The sequence below is a fragment of the Phalacrocorax carbo genome, chromosome 7, assembly GCF_963921805.1.
Source record: "Phalacrocorax carbo chromosome 7, bPhaCar2.1, whole genome shotgun sequence".
Lineage (NCBI taxonomy): Eukaryota > Metazoa > Chordata > Aves > Suliformes > Phalacrocoracidae > Phalacrocorax > Phalacrocorax carbo.
Genome location: NC_087519.1, coordinates 30,862,624 through 30,880,539, shown reverse-complemented (window position 1 = coordinate 30,880,539; position 17,916 = coordinate 30,862,624). Strand labels below are relative to the sequence as shown.

The 17,916-nt window shown below is 47.9% G+C and overlaps 1 non-coding gene across 1 annotated transcript; it reads right to left on the bottom strand.

Moving 5' to 3' along the window:
* Positions 1–454: 454 nt before the first annotated feature.
* Positions 455–17,657, bottom strand: LOC104043250 (uncharacterized). The gene is made up of 3 exons (XR_010373857.1): positions 16,564–17,657; positions 6,301–6,479; positions 455–2,112 (listed from the first exon to the last, which is right to left on the bottom strand). It is a non-coding gene; the product is annotated as an uncharacterized LOC104043250 (transcript).
* Positions 17,658–17,916: the final 259 nt, after the last annotated feature.

Here is a 17,916-nt window from a genome sequence, read left to right as displayed (position 1 = left end):
GCCCACACTGTCTCTTGGAGTGCTCTGAGCATTGATTGGGCAGAGCTCAGAGGCCATGTTGCAGTTTTTTCAGTATTTAGAAAAAAAAAGCCCAGTCCTAGGGAGCATTTGTATAACAGGTAGGTGGGTCAACCCACTCCCCACTTCCCCTGACTTTTCTAGGCTGCTGACTCATGGACAAATGCATTACCCCCATGAAAGTGTTAGGGGTGTTGATGTGGGCAGGCTGCAGAAACCCAGACACAGCTGTGTCCAGCTGGGCGGTGATTTTGTGACCCTGAGATGTGGCCAGAAGGCTGAACCTGGGGGCCAGCCTGATGCCACAACATAAACCCAGGGAATAGCAATGCATGGGTAGCAAAGGTCTAGAAAGAGTTAAAAGGGCTTTCCCACAGGTGGGAGCAGCAGTCCTTTGGGAACAGCTACTCTAAGGAGGTGTTTCTGTGCCAGGGCTCAGCAGTGCAGCAGGAGGGGAGCTGGCAGGAGGACTCAGCTCTGAAATCTCCTGGACTTTGTGCTTCTATGGCACTCGACAAGTCTTGCTTTCATCCTAAAAGTGTTCCTTCACATCTGTCTGACCCATTGACTTGAAGGGGAAGGACAGTCAGCAGAGTCTAGGTTGTTTTGTAAGGCCATGTACTTAGTAATATTCTGGTACCGTCTGAACCACACCCCCCAGCCCACCAAAGGGAGATGATAAAAATAAACTGGATTATTTTAATAATGCAAACAGCCTGAAATACACAATGAGGTAAAAGATGATATATTCTTTTGTACGTGCTGACAATATGGATCAATTGACTTTAGCGGCAAAATGAAGTAAAACAGGGAGGTATACGTGGGCCACCTGTCTTCCTGTAAGAGTAACAAATAGGTGCTGGAGGGTGGAATGGAGACATGTGAACAACCAGCAACTACATACACACTTTTACACATCTCTGTGAAATCACTTATCTGTTTAATAGAAGCAGAGTGTATAAATCACAATTAACTTAGTAATGCTATACCTAACAAAGATCTCCCTAGAGAGAAAGAGCAGTAGTTATCCCAATAATGCTGAAGTTGTGTCTTCTCTTGATGGTACAGAGTTGTTTTGGGGTTTTTTGGATTTGATGTTTTTTGTGTCCCCCCCCTCCCTGCCCCTAGCAAGTGTGTGTCTCCGAGGGGTAGATTTGATCTGTTTTTTCAGTGCTGGGTTTGGGCAGTACAAGGGCTTCATGGAACTCCTTTGTCACAAAGTAGTAGCAGATGCTATCCAGGCAGCAGTTAGATGTGGCAATACACCTTGTCACAGAGGAGTAGCTCTTCATAACCTGGAGCAGGAAACAGGTAGCTCCGACACTGTCCATTATGAACCTGGCAAGTTGCCCAAGGTAGGCTGGCAGAAAACATATTAGAAATACAATCAGATTTGCATAAATAATGTGAACAGCTTTCTGGATTAATTTCTCCTCTGGTGAATTTGTGTTCAGATGTCTCTTAAGGTTCCTAATTACTTCTGTGGAGCAAAAAGTCAAGATTGCTAATGGAAGAGTAAAAACGAAGAAAATGGAAAGCAGGCTCAGAGAGGCGGGTGCGGTGGTATCCTTCTGAAAGCAGAGCGCTGTGTCTCTCTGCCAAAGATGTAAGGTGACACCAATTATCACGGAGACCCACAGAAGCCCACAGAGGAGGGCAGCCTTTGATGGAGATCTGAAGGTCCTGGCTTTCAAGGGGTGCTTTATGGCAACGTATCGATCGATGGAGATAAATGAAATTATGTAGATGCTCACTACCATGTTGACAAAATACATTGCCTCTGTAAACTGGCAGAGGTAATCTCGGGTTGACTTATTCCAGAGCAAATAAGCCATGGAAGGCAAGGTGCAGATGACGAAGCAGTCTGCAAAGACTAAATTGATTACATACACCCTGGTTTCTGTCCACTTCTTCATCTTGCAGAAGAACACCCAGAGGGCAAGGCCATTAAATAGTGCTCCAAAAAAGAAAATTAGGTTATACAGAGCAAATTCAATGAGACGAACATGGTGATACAGTTCTAGATTTGTGCCATTGCAGTTGTTGGACACATTCATTGTCCTGATGTGTAGATGTTGTATGATGTCCTGACACCTGAAATGGGAAAAGACGTGGTAAGACTTTCCTCCTACCTCTTAACAGATGCATGGCTTCTATAAAAAAGGGTATTTAAGTAAATATTTACTTTGTTATGAATGTGAATTTGAATCTAGAAAGCTGGCCTTCTCAGTCAGCCTTTAACCAGGATGCATCCTTTGTCAGACTTTGTTTATGTTTATGCAGTTTATGAGTATATATCTCAAGCTACACTTCCAACAGGACATGGCAGACAGCCTTTATTAAACAGGTGGAATAGCACTTAGAAGAGTCCCATAGATAGTGAGGGCATCCTGTGACAAGGTGAACACTAATTCCTTAAGCCAGGCTGTGCAAATGAGGTAAAATTACCCTTAGCTTTGTTTTGAGCTAGGCAGGGATTACAGCAACCAAAGCTATAGCCCAGCAGAACCCATAAGCAAAAGGTCTTCTACCAGTTCTACTGGCTTGGGAGACAAACTAGGGAGGGGGGTGAAGGACTTCAAGGGCATAGTAGATAGACATCATTATGCTTTGGCTCTAACTGGGCAGGTTTCTGAGTCTTTGGGCTGCCTTGCAAACCTGGAGCTCCTGCTCCAAGCTGAGGAAAACAGAGCTGAATCTGAGTTCCTGCATCCCAAAGGCATGCTTGAAACCCTAAGGGAGTGAGTGAGACATGCTGCTTTCCATGTCCTTGGGAAGGGAATGGGGATGGAAGGATTAACCTAACTTTAAGCCCATTTGTTCCAGGAAAGAGTATGAGTCTGCAGATGTAAAGCAGAAAAACACACCTGAAAGAGGAAACACTAGTGCAAAACAAGGAATTTGCCATTAAAGGCTGCATTAGATGCTCAAGGCAGGCATCCTGCTACCCCAAGAAACCCATGAGATGTAAGTAGTAGGTACTGAGCCTCTGTCACACTGGCTACTAGATGTTTCACAAGAGTATTGATTACGTGAAGATCATGAGTTCATGGGCTGATAAAAATCCGGGTTCATCAGAACCCATTCTGTGCAAAGTGGCTCTATGTGACGTGCACAGGGAACAATTCTCTGAACTGGTGATTCTGTGAATATGTCACTGAATTTCCACTTGCACCTAAATGCACTTTGGAAAGAATTTAACCTTTTAATTTAAAATAAGTTATTTACCACTCTAAAAGGAGAGTGAAGTGGTGAGGGAGCTGGTGAAATCCTACAGCTTTCAGAGATGTAGGAAGTGACACCATGACTGAACATGCCTGGTTAAGCAGCTATTTACTTTGGTCACAACAACCCCAGGCAATGCTACAGGCTTGGGCAGGAGTGGCTGGAAAGCTGCCCGGTGGCGAAGGACCCAGGCGTGCTGGTCAACAGCCAGCTGAACACGAGCCAGCAGTGTGTCCAAGTGTCCAAGAAGGCCAACAGCATCCTGGCTTGTATCAGGAATAGTGTGGCCAGCAGGAGCAGGGAAGTGATTGTGTCCCTGTACTGGGCACTGGTGAGGCTGCACCTCGAGTACTGTGTGCAGTTTTGGGCCCCTCACTGCAAGAAAGACATGGAGGTGCTGGAGCGTGTCCAGAGGAGGGCAGTGAAGCTGGTGAAAGGTCTGGAGAACAAGCCCTATGAAAAGCAGCTGAGGGAGCTGGGGTTGTTTAGTGTAGAGAAGAGGAGGCTGAGGGGAGACCTTATCACTCTCTACAACTGAAAGGAAGTTGTAGTGAGGTGAGGGGTCAGTCTCTTTTCCCAGGTAACTAGTGATAGGACGAGAGGAAACAGCCTCAAGTTCCAGGGAAGGTTCAGACTGGATATTAAGAAAAATTTCTTTACTGAGAGTTGTCAGGCACTGGAACAGGCTGCCCAGAGAGCTGGTGGAGTCACCATCCCTGGAGGCATTCAAAAAACGTGTAGACATGGCACTTCAGGACATGGTTTAGGAGGCATGGGGGTGTTGGGTTGCTGGTTGGACTTGATGATCCTAGTAGTCTTTTCCAACCCTAACTATTCTATGATTTGCCTCTGCAAGCAATGCAGTCCTTATGATCAGTTGGTGAGGGCACTGCCTGCAAAATCAGACTTCTGTTCTGAAGTAACCGATAAACACACAAATAACACAATTGCTAGAGGGATATGTAAGTGTCTTGGGCACTAGCAGACATTAACATGACTCCTGTGTAGAGCTCTCTTACAATTCTTATGCGCTCAGGTCTGAGTTTCCCAACAAAGGTTTGCTGCTCGTCGCCTGCTTCCTGGGAGGAAGCTTGACAGCTGTCACCATGGAAAACATCTCTGAACTACAGTAGGTAGTAGGAGGGAAACACCTTACAACAAGAGCTGCATATCATATCAAGCATATCAAGCATATCATTATGCTTGCTAACTGCATGAGGCAGATGTCTTTGCTGTCATGGCTGATGCCCAGGTTGCTTTTCATTGGCCCTGGTCTGAAATGCCAGCAGCAGCCTCTGTGCTGAAGTACAGTGCAGACAAACCATGCTGGTGTGCTCTGTAGCATGAAAGGGCTCTGGCTGTCACTGCCTTTGGAGCTGGAGATGTGGCCCAAACACAGTTCCCAGCATCACTGCCCTGCCCTACTGTGGGGCTTTGGTGCAGCTCAGGGCTTGCAAGTGCTCCAGGCCAAAAGGCAGCCCAGAGACTGGGGGAAGGAGGGAGGAAATGAGCAAAGGGTTTTGAAACAGGCCACATAGCACAGATAGGGTATGCCTGAGCACAAAATGTTTTTGAAGAGATGCAGTTTGATAAGCTAGCATATCCTGTGGCTTTGGAAATGCTTATGGTGGGGTAGATGAGATGGCTGCAGCGTCAGATGGGCTAGGTAGCAACCTATAGCCTTGAGAAAAGGATGGAGACAGCTGTAAAACAGTATCTTGCTGCCTCTAGAGGACCAGGAACAGGTGAGGGCTTGACTGACAAGGTCACTAATACTGTGGAATGTGCATTTCCCCCACCATGGAAGCTGGTGGCCAGCTGGGGAGGAAGGCCAGGGCTGGGCTCATTTCCTCCAGCAGCTCAAGAAGTAGCAGGCTCCTTCCAGACCCTTAACAGGCAGCTTGGAGGAAAAGAAGTAAGGCAGAGGCTGAGGGCACAGTGGCTGTCACAGTAGCACTGTGGTGGCAAACACCCAGTGTATTTCCCAGCAGGGTGCCTGTGGGGAAGCTGCTGGACCTGAGCGGGAGTCTTGCATGCAAAATTATCTTCCTGCCTTGTGGGGGGAACTCAGAAGTGAGCAGGTACCAGAGGAACAAAGGGTGAAATGACTAAGGACACCATAGGAGCCAAGAGACACTGCTGGGGTGGGTGAGGGAAGGGACCTGGAACTGAGTAGAGGGAGAGGAAGAAGGAAAATGGGGTGGGAGGGATGGGGTACAGCATGGCATCTTCTGCATTAACTGCCTTCAAACTTGCCACCTCCACATCAACTGCCCTGAAATTCACCAGCTTTCCTATAAATTAAATGGGTAGCTCTCAGTAAAGATTTAATAAATATGCTGCACAGGTATGAGAATAGACTTGGACAGGGCAGTACTTCCCACGCATGTTAATCTAACCACGGGCACTGCTGGCTGTGCCCTGGGCAGCAAGCTGACCTGGGAGGGAAGCAGATAAAGTGCCTCCATGGTGGAAGAGCCCTAGGAGAGGGCCCTGCCACAGCACTTAAGTGAGGGGCTTTGCTCTGTTTCCAAACAGCATGAAGAAACCTGGAAACTGCCTGCTCCAACCTTGCTGTGTTGTTCACAGCTTTCAAACACAGTGATCAAAGGCACAGCACTTCTTTCTTTTCTTTTTCGAAACTTGTGTTCTTTGAGGCTTATCTATCACTGCATCCCTTGAAAACAGTAACGTAGTCACCCTAATGACGGAACTGCTTTGAAAGACCCTGGAAGTGGGTAGAAGGGTTCACTTAGACAAAATAGTCATCTTTTGGAATAACTTTATTCCCATGTTGGGATGAATTTAGCTTCCAGTTCCCAGCTGCTGTTAGGAAGTAATATGCTGTAAAGGTAAAGTACCCAGAGAATACCTTGAAGTAAGAACAGAAACTGAAAGGCTCAATGATCGCTACCTGCTGTATGGACCTTTGCATCGCAGGGACTGCACTGCCCTGCAGAAACTAGGTGTCTAAGCTTCCTTTGCCACTTCCCAACCACAGCAGGACCCTGAGCAGAAGTTCACAGAGAACAAGAGAGAAAGAAACAATGATGTTACCTGTAATTTTAATGCCACAAAATCAGCAGTGGGTTCCACTGGAGGCAGGGAGGTAGCTGCACATCCTGGCCAGGAGGAGCAGGGTCTGCTGGGGCTGAAGGATAGGCACAGGCTGCATGTGCAGGGCCTGGCACCAACAGCTCACTGGTACTTGACTGTTTCTATAGCAGCTCCTCCTCCTGTTGCAGAAGATTCAATGTCAGATTGGTCTTGACTGTCAATCTGATGACCAAGTAGTGGTAATACTTTCCAGTGAGGGCTAGCACCTCATCGTTAAGCACCTTCTAAAATGGTGTGTTCAACGGCTGCCAGTGGTACTCAGCAGCTGTGGATTTGAAATGCTGTGCGGACACCTAAGCTAAGCAAGGTCAGGTAGATGCGACATCTGGTATTGGATCATCATTAGAGGTGCAGGGCCCTCCAGCTGAGTGCTGAACAGAGTCATACTTGCACAGCTGTAGGTGGGGAGGTGGGCACACTGATCAGCTTGTCACGTAGTGTATGCTCTCTAGGCTGGAGAAAGTCTCTCCAACCCTGCTCAGATGGAGACTGCTGCACACAAACAGCCCCTTGGGATGGGTTTGGTGCCTGGGGCAGGGATGGAGCAGGAGATGGCTACAATGGGGCCAGCGGCAGGGCTCTAGCCTGCACTTCTATTTGAGTACAAGTACAGCCAAAGTACCCAAGAGCTTCAGGCTGGCAACTGAACCAAAGCCTTGGTATCTCACGTGCATGGCAAAGAGCCTCACTTGTCTGACCCAGCGTTGACAGAAGTGGAGGGGGGAGAGCTGTAAGCCCAAAGGGCTCTGTGATGGGCTATTTCATTGCTGTCAATAATCAGCATGCAATATAGTTAGTGGGGAATCATCTTGCTGCCCACTTACCCTTAGTATCTAATGAGCTGCAATACTTCCTTGCAGTGATGCTAATGGTGGTTGGATGCTCATAAAATAGCAGGATGGGTATGCCACTGGCTATTAAAATGCATAAGCTGTGAGAGAAGAGAAGCCTGCTGGCTCAGGCTCAGAGGTGAGAGCATGCAGGCACTGGTGTGGTGGGTGAAGGAGGTCAGGGTGCCGATGTGGCCCAGGTATCCCTGGCTCAGGAAGCACCAGGTGGCATCAAGCAGAAGAAGCGCTGCAGCACAGCTGTCCAGCAGGGCTGTGCAGAGGAGAGGATACAACAGCAGTTCCTTAAGATAAGACCCACTTGCTCTGCTCTACCACGTTTGTCTGTCATGGAGGACAGCCACCAGTGTGTAAGGTAGGAACCACGTAAAATGTCTCTGAACCGCATGCTGATAAGACCCTCAGATAACATCTGGCATTTGTGAGGTGCTACGGTGGAAGAGGGCAGGGTAGCACACTGTTACGAAATTCTGCAGTAGCTCTTTGGATCGCAGCACAGAAGAGGGACTGGAGCATCACTGAAGGTGTTTAAGGACAGGAAAGGTGTGTAAAGACAGAAACAAAGGAAAGGCTGTGGGAGCTGCTTGCCTGTGGTAGCTACAGCTGCATTTCCCAAACAGAGGCTGATGTGAGTTATTTTTGACTGGCAGCCCAGGCTGATGGCTTTGTTCACAGAATGGCTGAGGTTGGAAGGGACTTCTGAAAGTTTACTCCAACCTCTTGCTCAAAGCAGGGCTCCCAGGCCCATGTCCAATTTGTTTTTTTTTAATATCTTCAAGGCTGTCTCCACAAATTCTTTGACCAACCTGTTCCAGGGTTTGATCACCCTGAGATTAAACATTTTTTCTTATGTTTAAAAGGACCTTCCTGTATTTCAGTTTGTGTCCATTGCCTCTTGTCCTCTCACTGTCACTGCTGAGAAGAGCTCTGTCTTCTTTACGCTGTCCCATTGAGTGTTTATACACATGGATAAGATCCTTGCAAGCCTTCTCTTCTACAGGCTGAACAGTCCCAGCTCTCTCAGACTCTCCTCTTACGAGAGATGCTACAGTCCCTTAATCATCTTTGTGAACCTTCTCTGGACCTCCTCCCGTAAGTCCATGTCTGTCTTGCACTGGGGAACCCAGCACTGGACACAGCACACCGGATGTGTCTCACCACTGGTAGGTAGAGGAGAAGGATCACCTTGCTTGACCTGCTGGCAATGCTTATCCTCATGCAGCCCAGGATGCTGTTACCCGCCTTTGCTGCAACAGCGCATTGCTGGCTCAGGGTCAGCTTGGCTTCTACCAGGATCCCAGGTCCTTCTCTGCAAAGCTACTTTCCAGCCGGTCAGTCCCAGTCTCTACTGGTGCCTGGGGCTGTTCCTCCCCAGGTGGAGGACTCGTCACTTCTCCTTGTTGAACCCCATGAAGTTCCTGTCAGCTCATTTCTCCACCATTATTGTGCCTCTGAACGGTGGCACAACCCTCTGGTGTATCAGCCACTCCCCTCAGTTTTGTATGATCTGCAAACTTTCCAAGGGTGCACTCTGTCCTAGTGCCAGGCCATTATTGTTTGGCATCTTCATTATTTGCCCTAGTCTTGACCTCCAAGTGACTCCACTAGGGACTGGTCTCCAGCTGGACTTTATGCTGCTAATCACAGCCCTTGGAGCTTGGCATTTCAGCCAGTTTTCACTCCACCTCAGTGTCCACTTATCTAGCCCATACTTCATCAGTCCATCTGTGAGGGTATTACGGGAGACAGTAAGGCTTTCAACACTAAAGTTAGGGTAAACATCAATCCACTGCTCTCACTTCATCCACCAAAGTCATCTCTTCAGAGGCTGCTATCAAGTTGGTCAGGTATGATTTTGTAAATCCAAGCACCTTCTTGTCCTTAGTATGCTTTTAAATGGTTTTCAAGAAGATTTTGTCCATCTCCTTCCCAAGGATCAAGGTGAGACTGACTGTCCTGTAGTTCTCTGGATGGTCCTTCCTGTCTTTCCTGATGATAGGGGTGACTTCTGAGTAAGTCAGAAGTGTTAAAGGGAAGAGCACACTTTAAGTGCCAGCTCACATGCAGACCTGGCTGTAAAAAGAGACATGAGCAGCAGTAGAAAATTACTTTGGGCAGGGAAAATAAAAGGAGCAGGCTAAGCTTTCCTGTGGAAGATGCCAGCTCCAACTTTATGTGCTGCTGTTCAAAAATCTGGGTATAGTGCCTGGGGCAAGAGCAGCTTCAAATAGAAATGCTGCACTGAGTGTCCTTGCTGCAGCCCCTTGACGCTGCAGAGTGGATGCATGAGGGGAAGCAGAAAGGCTGGGACACCCATCTTCCAAACAGGTAGACATGGTTTTGAACTCTGAAATGCTAAGTGGACACAAGCCACAGCCTAGTTGGGAAGCAAGCAAATACCTTCCCAGGGCTTTGTGAGGGGGCGTCAGTATGCTTCAGTGTGGGATGGTGTGGCATGATAGAAGCAATGCAGTGGCAACCATCAAAGCATGGTGCTTACCCTTCCAGGGGAGACTTGTTGATAAGTGTGTTTGTATCCACAGAGTGTGAGACAGCATCAAGATTAGTCACATGAGTGTCAGTTCTGCAGAAACACAGCTAGGAGCCAGACTGCACCTTCCTGGGAGTCTGCTGCTGGGGGCACTGAGCACATGGCCTCACCGCGATAAGGCCAGGTGTGCACTGTGGGGAGAGGCTGGTCCCCTGCCATAGCTGTACATGTGATCTGTCACCTAGGCAGAGCTGTGGAGTTGGAGCCTGTAGAACTCCTGCACCCCTGCGGAGCAGCTGTTGCACACCCTGTTGCAGGGTGGAGTTGGGCAACAGTGGGGCAGCGAGGTGGGAAAAGGTGACAGCATTGGATGCTGCCATGGGGCTGGGCAAGGTGTGGGCTGCCAGGGCAGCCTGCACGGGCAGGGTGCCAGGTGGGGAGGCCACAGATGGCATCACATGAGTAGTGGAAGGGACCGAGTGTAGCCTGTGCTACACTAGGCAGAGCTCCTATGTGAAACATGCCAGGGGGCTGTGAGGGTGTTTCAGATCAGGTTTTCCCATGGCGTATATGTGCAGTGCTATTGCCCTGGTGTGTCTGATCTCAAACTTCCTCTTCATCACAGCTCAGGTCAATTTCCAATCCCACCTGTCACTTAAATGGACACACATGCCTTCGTGTAAGGGCACTTCTATCTCAAGACTGTCATGTGAGCCCCTGATGCAAGCAAAAGCCTTTGGAGGGCAGTACTCCAGACTGGAAGCACAGCAAATTATTGTGTTGAGAAGTGGCTAGTGGGTCATAGGAAAGACCCAGGTTGCCACATACACACTTCTGCAAACATGTCCTGCTGTCTCAGTCAGTGCTAGGCAAGTGAAAATCAGGTTGCCTCTGTGCATACTGACACTGCCGTATTTACCAAGGCAGCTGTGCCCACTGTCTGTCACTCTCAGAGAGGTCCCTCCATGGCAAGGTGGGCACAAGAGCTTCGGTTGAGCCCTGCCCTGCAAGACGGGACGGGGGTGAGCGGTGACTCACAGGTCACACACCTACACACAGTTGTGGTTGTCTCACTGCATGGTAGGGGCCAGAGAGCTCCTGTAGGATGGTGTGGCCCACATGGTGGGCACCTGTGCTGCTGCTTGTAGAGCACAGAGGTCTCCCTGGGCGGGGGGGGCCTGAACACTGTTTGGGGCAGCCTGTGGAAGAAACCCTGTCCATAGCCTAAGTCATCACTGAGCAGGCTCTGTCAGCAGGGTCCATCCAAACTCTGTCATCCACGACAGGTCTTAGGAGGGCAGGTGGGAGATGAGATGGCCGAGTATGCATCCTTCCATCTCAAAGACAGAGATGAGATGGATGCTGCAGTCCAAAATCAAGATCAGAAGAGACATGTACCTCTCACTAGCCTTGCTTCCAGCAGGACAGACTGCCCAGCCTCCACTAGGTGAGGAGGCAGAAAGCCCTGAGCGCCTTGATGCTTTGGTGACCCCCTCAGATAGACACAGCACGGTGTCATGTGACACCTGTCCTAGCACTGAGCCCCAAGGCCCAGCTGAAGTAGGTGTGGTGGGATCCATCTCTGGCTGGACTCACATGCACTGCTTCCTGTCTAGGAGCTCTGCCCCATGTCATGGACTGGGGAGACCAGGCTGTGCCCCAGGAGACAGACCCTACCAGCCCTGTCCTGGGTGGCAGCATCCATTGTTTTGGATTGCAGGGTACGGCCTTTGGCAAGCAGAGAAGAAGATGAGCTTCTCCAGAGATGATTCCTGCAGTGGTGTTGGCGCAGCCTTGTGTGCCACCACAAGCATGCAGGAAGCTACAGTTGGTGGTGAAGACTAAGAAGGTGGTGGCTGCTGGTGCCAGTGCCAGAAGGAGATTGAACATGGAGGAAGGCAAAGGGAGGGAGGAGTGTTTCATGGCAGAGGGTTGGAGGCGCAGGTGAGGAGCAGCTAATTTGGAGGTGGTGGCCTAGGAAAGAGCCCCAAATTGGGATGTAGGCCAGGAGGGTGAGGTGGCTGGGGTAGAAGATCATGGGTGTGGGGACAGAGATGGAGACAGGCTGGGCATATGGTCAGGACTGTTGTGCTCTACCCTGTGCAAAGGCCAGAAGTGGCCAGGCTTCCACCAGCACACAGCAAGAGAGGGTGTCTTAGATGGTGGCAGCCAAATAGCACCAGGAGAGGGTAGGTCTGTGCCAGTAAGGCCAATGGCACCTGCTTGCAAGCAGGGTGTCTAGCCTGGACACAGGGCTTTGTTACTCCAAGGAAGACAGGAGAAGGCTGTGCATGCCTGGTCCTCCTGAGGACCTATATATTTTCCTGGCATTTTTTCACCAGTCTTCTACCAAATCTCAGTGCTGGAGGATGCTAAACCAATACAGTTCCATCTCTTTGTGTTTTGCTAAAATATAGTACACTAAGCAGGGGTAGTTGATGTGGGCTTGGTTGTGCTGTGAAACAGGGAACTCCTACATGGGATGCTGCAAGCCTTCATGAGACAGCCTGGGTAACCCTTGAAGGTACCACTTTATCCATGGCATCAAGGCAAAAGCACTCTTAAACTGGTTTGGTTTTGGTTTTTTTTTTTCCTTTCGACCCCTCAACAATGAGCATCTCTTTTCTACAATATCGATTTGAAAGGTCACTTTGTTGTGCAATCCTTTGGGTGTGGAAGGTCCTTACCTTATTAAAAGTCCAAATTAAAAGCTTAGTTTATTTACAATTTATTGCTCACAGGTCCAAGGAGGAGGAAAACAAAGATGATGTAAGGATAGTATTGTTTGTAAAGCCAGCCATGCTTTATTCAAGGGCTGGCTGCAGCAATACCCCACTTGTATGGTGCTGTAGAAATATATCATACAGGTGCCTCTGTTTTGAATGAATTTTACGTATGACCTGCACACATACTGGAACAGATCATTTAGTACTCTTCAGGCTGTACATCAGCCTATTCAGCCTCATTAATGTTGATGTTACAGACTCATATAATTGATTTCCTGAGCTGAAAAAACCCCTTTTGCTAGTATGTAAATGTAAGAAGCATTTTGTTTCTGAGCGCCTTGTGCTTGGGTGGAGACACCTGATGTTTCAAGAGCTCCACTGCCAGACAAAAAAAAAAAAAGATTTTTGCTAATGGGAAGCAACAGAGAGCAGCGGTAGATCTGGTAACTGCAACACATGCTCGCCTGACCTTGTCCTGCTTCCGGGAAAACAAACCAGTTTATCTTCTGCTTTCACCAAGCGGTCTGGAATTTGCCTGTAGTTATCCTCCCTGTTTCTACAGTTGAGCAGAAGCACTTTCAGAGCAGGAGGAGCAATCACTCCTACAGTGTGGCACATGCAAGTGTGAGAGGCTTTTACCTGTATTTTTGGACTTTGCTCATGGGCTTTTTTGTTCCTGGTCATTTAAGTGTTACTGGCATAAACTAGGTTGAAATGTATATACACTGATTTCCTGCAGTAAAATTGTCCTTAAAACTTACTGCCCTCTGGTTTCATTGCCCGTCATCTCCCACGCTTATTTTCCCACTAGTCTTCTAATCTACACTACATCTTGGTTTTTTATAGATGCAGATGAGAACATGCGGTTTAGCTGAGAGGTGTCCCCTACGGAAATAGCTCCATTGCCCCATGTGGTGGCATTTTCCACAGGACATACAAGAAAGCCTCACTTTGTCACCACATTCAGCCCTGCTCTCTGCACCAGCTAACAGAGGGCATGGCACCACACCTGCTGCTGCCTGCCAGGTGCAGGGGTGGCTAATTGGCACACTACCAGCCTTTCTGGGATGCTGAGGTCGATGGTGGCTCTAAGCACAGCACTGCTCAAGACCATGAGCTAACCGTGCATGTGCACCCACAGGCATGCAAACTGGAACAGATAGAAACAGCACAGAAAAAAAAAAAAGTCAAAAGCTAATGATACAGGGCTATTTTCTCATTTTCAAAGTCACCACTTGGGGTCCCATGTCCTCAAGCATCTTGCCTTTATGGACAAATGACCATACCCTGCCATACAGAACCAATACATCAATATCGCAATACTGTGAAACTTTTGCTGTGGGAGGCCAGAGGCAGAAAAGCAGTCAGAGGATTCACAGAGGTACAGGGCAGGTGGGGGTGGGGGCGGGGGGGGCGATGGGGACAGAGGGAGTTTTCCATAAACATGCATTTTTCAGAAAGAAAATTATCCCATCATTTAAGAACTAGCAATGAATCAGCAAAGGAGAGGTGACAGATTAGATTCAAACCCATCTCGCATAATTTGTGAAAGGTAATGCATTTGTGACAAAAAGCTGCTGTTTTATCACAGATCTCAAAAACATTCATCAGCAAATGTTTCTTCTGAGCTGTTTCTATTTCCTGAGATGGAAAACAAATTTAGAAATAAAGTTTAATGATAAGTTGAATAAATGAAATTTTAGGAACAACTCATTCACCCTTTGATTCAGTATTTTCAGAAGGTCCATGAGCTAACTGACGCTAGAGAAGAAGGTTAAGCAGAGATTATTAGTGCCAATGAGTTATACCCAGGTGTGAAGCCCTGCCTGGCCTCATGCACACCATCAGTTTCCAACCATGCGTGAGGCATAAGGCATGCCCAGCTAACCAAGGACATGACAGGACTGTGCTGAAGGACTTAGGCATGTTGTTCATCCCTCCTGCATGAACAGACAGGTAAAGTTACAATTCACGAGCACTGTAAGCGCCTGTCTCGGCTCCAGTGAAGAGCAATGTCTTGTCAAGGATTACGTGGCTAAATACTTGTTTCCGATCAGAGATACACCAGATCTGTCAATAACATTACACAGTTCCAAAGTGCTGGGGCTGGAGGGCACACCAGCTAATGATGACAAATGGGGTTTTCCTTCCTGTGTATGCTACCGAGCATTCAATATAATTAAACTGTGTAATTGGAATAATGGGATTTAAAGGAAATGACTCTGCCCTGAGCCTTCTGGGTGGTGTGAGGTGTAGATCTGTCTATGCATTTATAGAAAATGTAATATGTCAGTGATTGGCTTGATTGGTAATCTTCTCAGGACTGCCTTTTAGATTCAAAGATTAAGTTGTACCTGTTTGCTTTGCTTTTAGGACAGAGAAGCATATCTATAAATGTCAACCTTTCCTTTTTCTGGAGCTTGGCTGACATATTATGCTCAGAGAATAAAATAGAAGAGCAAAGAATATGAATATGGCTGATGAACACATGCTCTGGGAGGCAGGCATACTTCCACTTTGCATGGACACAAAGCAAGGAAAAAGTGATGTGGGAATTTCAGCTCCAGGCTCGGCCCCTGAAATTTAATTTTGAGCTTGGACATCTTGGCTTTTGGCGTCTCACAGTTAAATTGTGTGATGGAGCGGAGCTGAAAGCAATGCACTCATAAAGAGCCACTGGTGTGCATCAAGGCATTTTCACTCTTACATAATCACTCATTTACTCTGTATCATCCAACTACTCGTTGAATTCAATGCAGCGCGACACTTAGAAATTCCTGCCCTCGTGCCACAGGCAGCCTTTTGTTTCAAGCCTGAAAATGCGACGGCAGTGCCAGCACACCCATGCCCTCAGCGGGCCTCCCACTTGAAGAACTCCATGTTTTCTAGAAAAGAAGAAAGAAAACTTAGGCAGGAAATTAGGCCAAAAAGACACCATCCAGTGCTGGTGGCCACTCTCCTCCCCAGCCCTCATCAGCACTGGGCAAGCATAGGGCTGTGCAGAACAGCGAGCTGCAGGCGTTAGGGAGCGCAGGAGGAAAGGAAAACCCATAAAGTTGTGCTGGATCCCATTTAACTATGATGTTCCTTTGGTGGCTGGGGCTTTGTCTGCTTTGCTCCATGACTTTTCATTTGTGTGGTAGCCTTTCACCACAGCTTTCTGCTCAGGAAAGCAGCAAATTTCCACACAGCTCCCTTGTGCAAAGATCTGACCACAACACATTTTCCAGATGCTAGTGATACAGACCTCGAGCCTGCCGATAAATAAAAACCAAAACCACATCTTTATGACTTCATTGCAATCTTCTGCCTATTAAGGGCAGGATTTTACTTGGTGTTAGTCAAGTGACTTCTAGACTTGCCTAAGTTTTGTTGTCATAATAGTCTCAGCAGACTATTTAGGTCCCCCCTTTACATCTCCCTAGGTTTAATGGTTTAAAATACTTTCAATGGTTTAAAATACTCATTTATCACAGTATTGGTGTTTTTGGAGAATTAAAGACCTCCTGTGAGGTCAGCAGGAGCTGAGGGAACAACAAGGGCACCCAATGCTCAGCTGCAGATGAAACAGAGACTTGGTAGTGCACATCTCTGCAGAAGGTAAGTCCTCAGGATCCTGGAAAACATCACAGGTATCTATCTGCTGGCTTCCTTGTTCAGCAGGGCCCATCACTGAAACAGTGATGTGACCAACTCTGCTACCATTCATCCAGTTGCTTTGAGAGGCCTGAGATGGGTTAAAGCACTGAGCAGCCCTCCCTGTGTTAGCAGCTCAGCACTAACCATTGGTGAGAGAACATTTTGGGGTTACTTGCTGGGAGTCTCCATCTGCTGCTGACAGCAATGCCGCTGCACATATAGGAATGCTTGAGGAATTCCCACCTGAAACCTGAGGTTTCTGAGCAAATCTGCTGCTGGCACGGTGTAAAATGCACTCCCAAAATTCACCCTCTAATGCAATACTTTATGGAGAGCAGCAGGAATCTCTGAGGCCACATGTATTCCTGCAAGTTGCTGATGCGACTTCGGACAATTGCTTCTTTCCATCAGACCACAGCCCCCCAACCATGCCTTATTTATTTCACTGAATCAGTATCTTTTTGGCATTTCAACTAAGATGTGCAGTCACTCTACTCACCATGGCCTTGAGCACATTACAGTGTCTCACACACAGATGAAATCCCTCATCTAGTAGTTCTTCTCTCCTCCCTGGAGTAAAACATCACAGAAAAATCAGCCTCTTCTTCTGGTATTACCAGAAGGCATACAACAAAGTCAGCTGTGATAGTTATTGTTCCCACCCTAGACTCAGGTTTAAAAACTTGCATGTACAGGAAGTATTTCTCCACAAATTACATTAATTTTTGAAGCAATTTTCTACCTTGTTACAAGGTGTCAGAATTATACATTTGTTTTACTGAAACTCTGGGACGCTAAAACACAGTTACTATTAATGTGCCCATAACCCTTAGTCACCATAGGAAGGAGGATGTTGAGCCCAGATGACTGTGATCACACACCTGTCCATCTTAGCCATGTAAACCAGTGTATATTCAGTGAGATGCCCCTCAGCAGTGACACCACGGCAGGGTCCACTGCATGGGTTCTGCACACCGACGAAGGGGCACCAGCCGCACAGACAGGCTTTCCTTCAGCATGAGCAATCCCACGCCCTGCGCTGAGGAGCCGTCAGCAGCGATTAAACCAGGATGAGGACGGAGCGGGGAGCTGTGGGCACGGCGGGTTGGGAAAGCTGCATAGCCACCCCAGCACCAACCCTGCCCCAAGTCCTCCCACCCTCGCGCCCTGCACTGCTGTGACCCACTGCCCCCACATCCATTCGTCTTTTTATTTTTTTTCCATTGCCAAACCGTAGTTTCCCAGAAGATGGTTTCCTTTTACTATTGCGGAATATTAATGCAGAGGTAGAGGGCTCTGGACTGCCTTTGAGCAGCAGAGGACTGCTCTCCCCAGCAGAAACCACCACTCGGAAGAAGCCCTCCTCTCCAGGACTATTCCAAGCACACTTTTTCCTTTGACCTTTCCAAATGCTTGCACCTCACACCAAATGCAGGCTGCATTTTGTTCCCTCCTACAATAGCATAAATCCAGAGTGATATTTTAACAGCTGGATAGACCTAGATCCTCATACAGAAATACCTGGTACCAGTAAATCCAAGCAAAAACATGTCCTCTGCTTGAACAGGGAAGAAACAATTTGCTCAACTTGCTTACATACTGTCCTGGTTTCAGCTGGGATAGAGTTAAATTTCTTCATAGTAGCTAGTATGGGGCTGTGTTTTGGATTTGTGCTGGAAACAGTTGTGATAATGTGGAGATGTTCTAGTTGTTGCTATGTAGTGCTTACACTGGTCAAGCTCCCCATGCTCTGCCGGGTGCACAAGAAGCTGGGAGGAGACACAGCCGGGACAGCTGACCCAAACTGACCAACGGGATATCCCACACCCTATGACATCATGCTCAGTATATA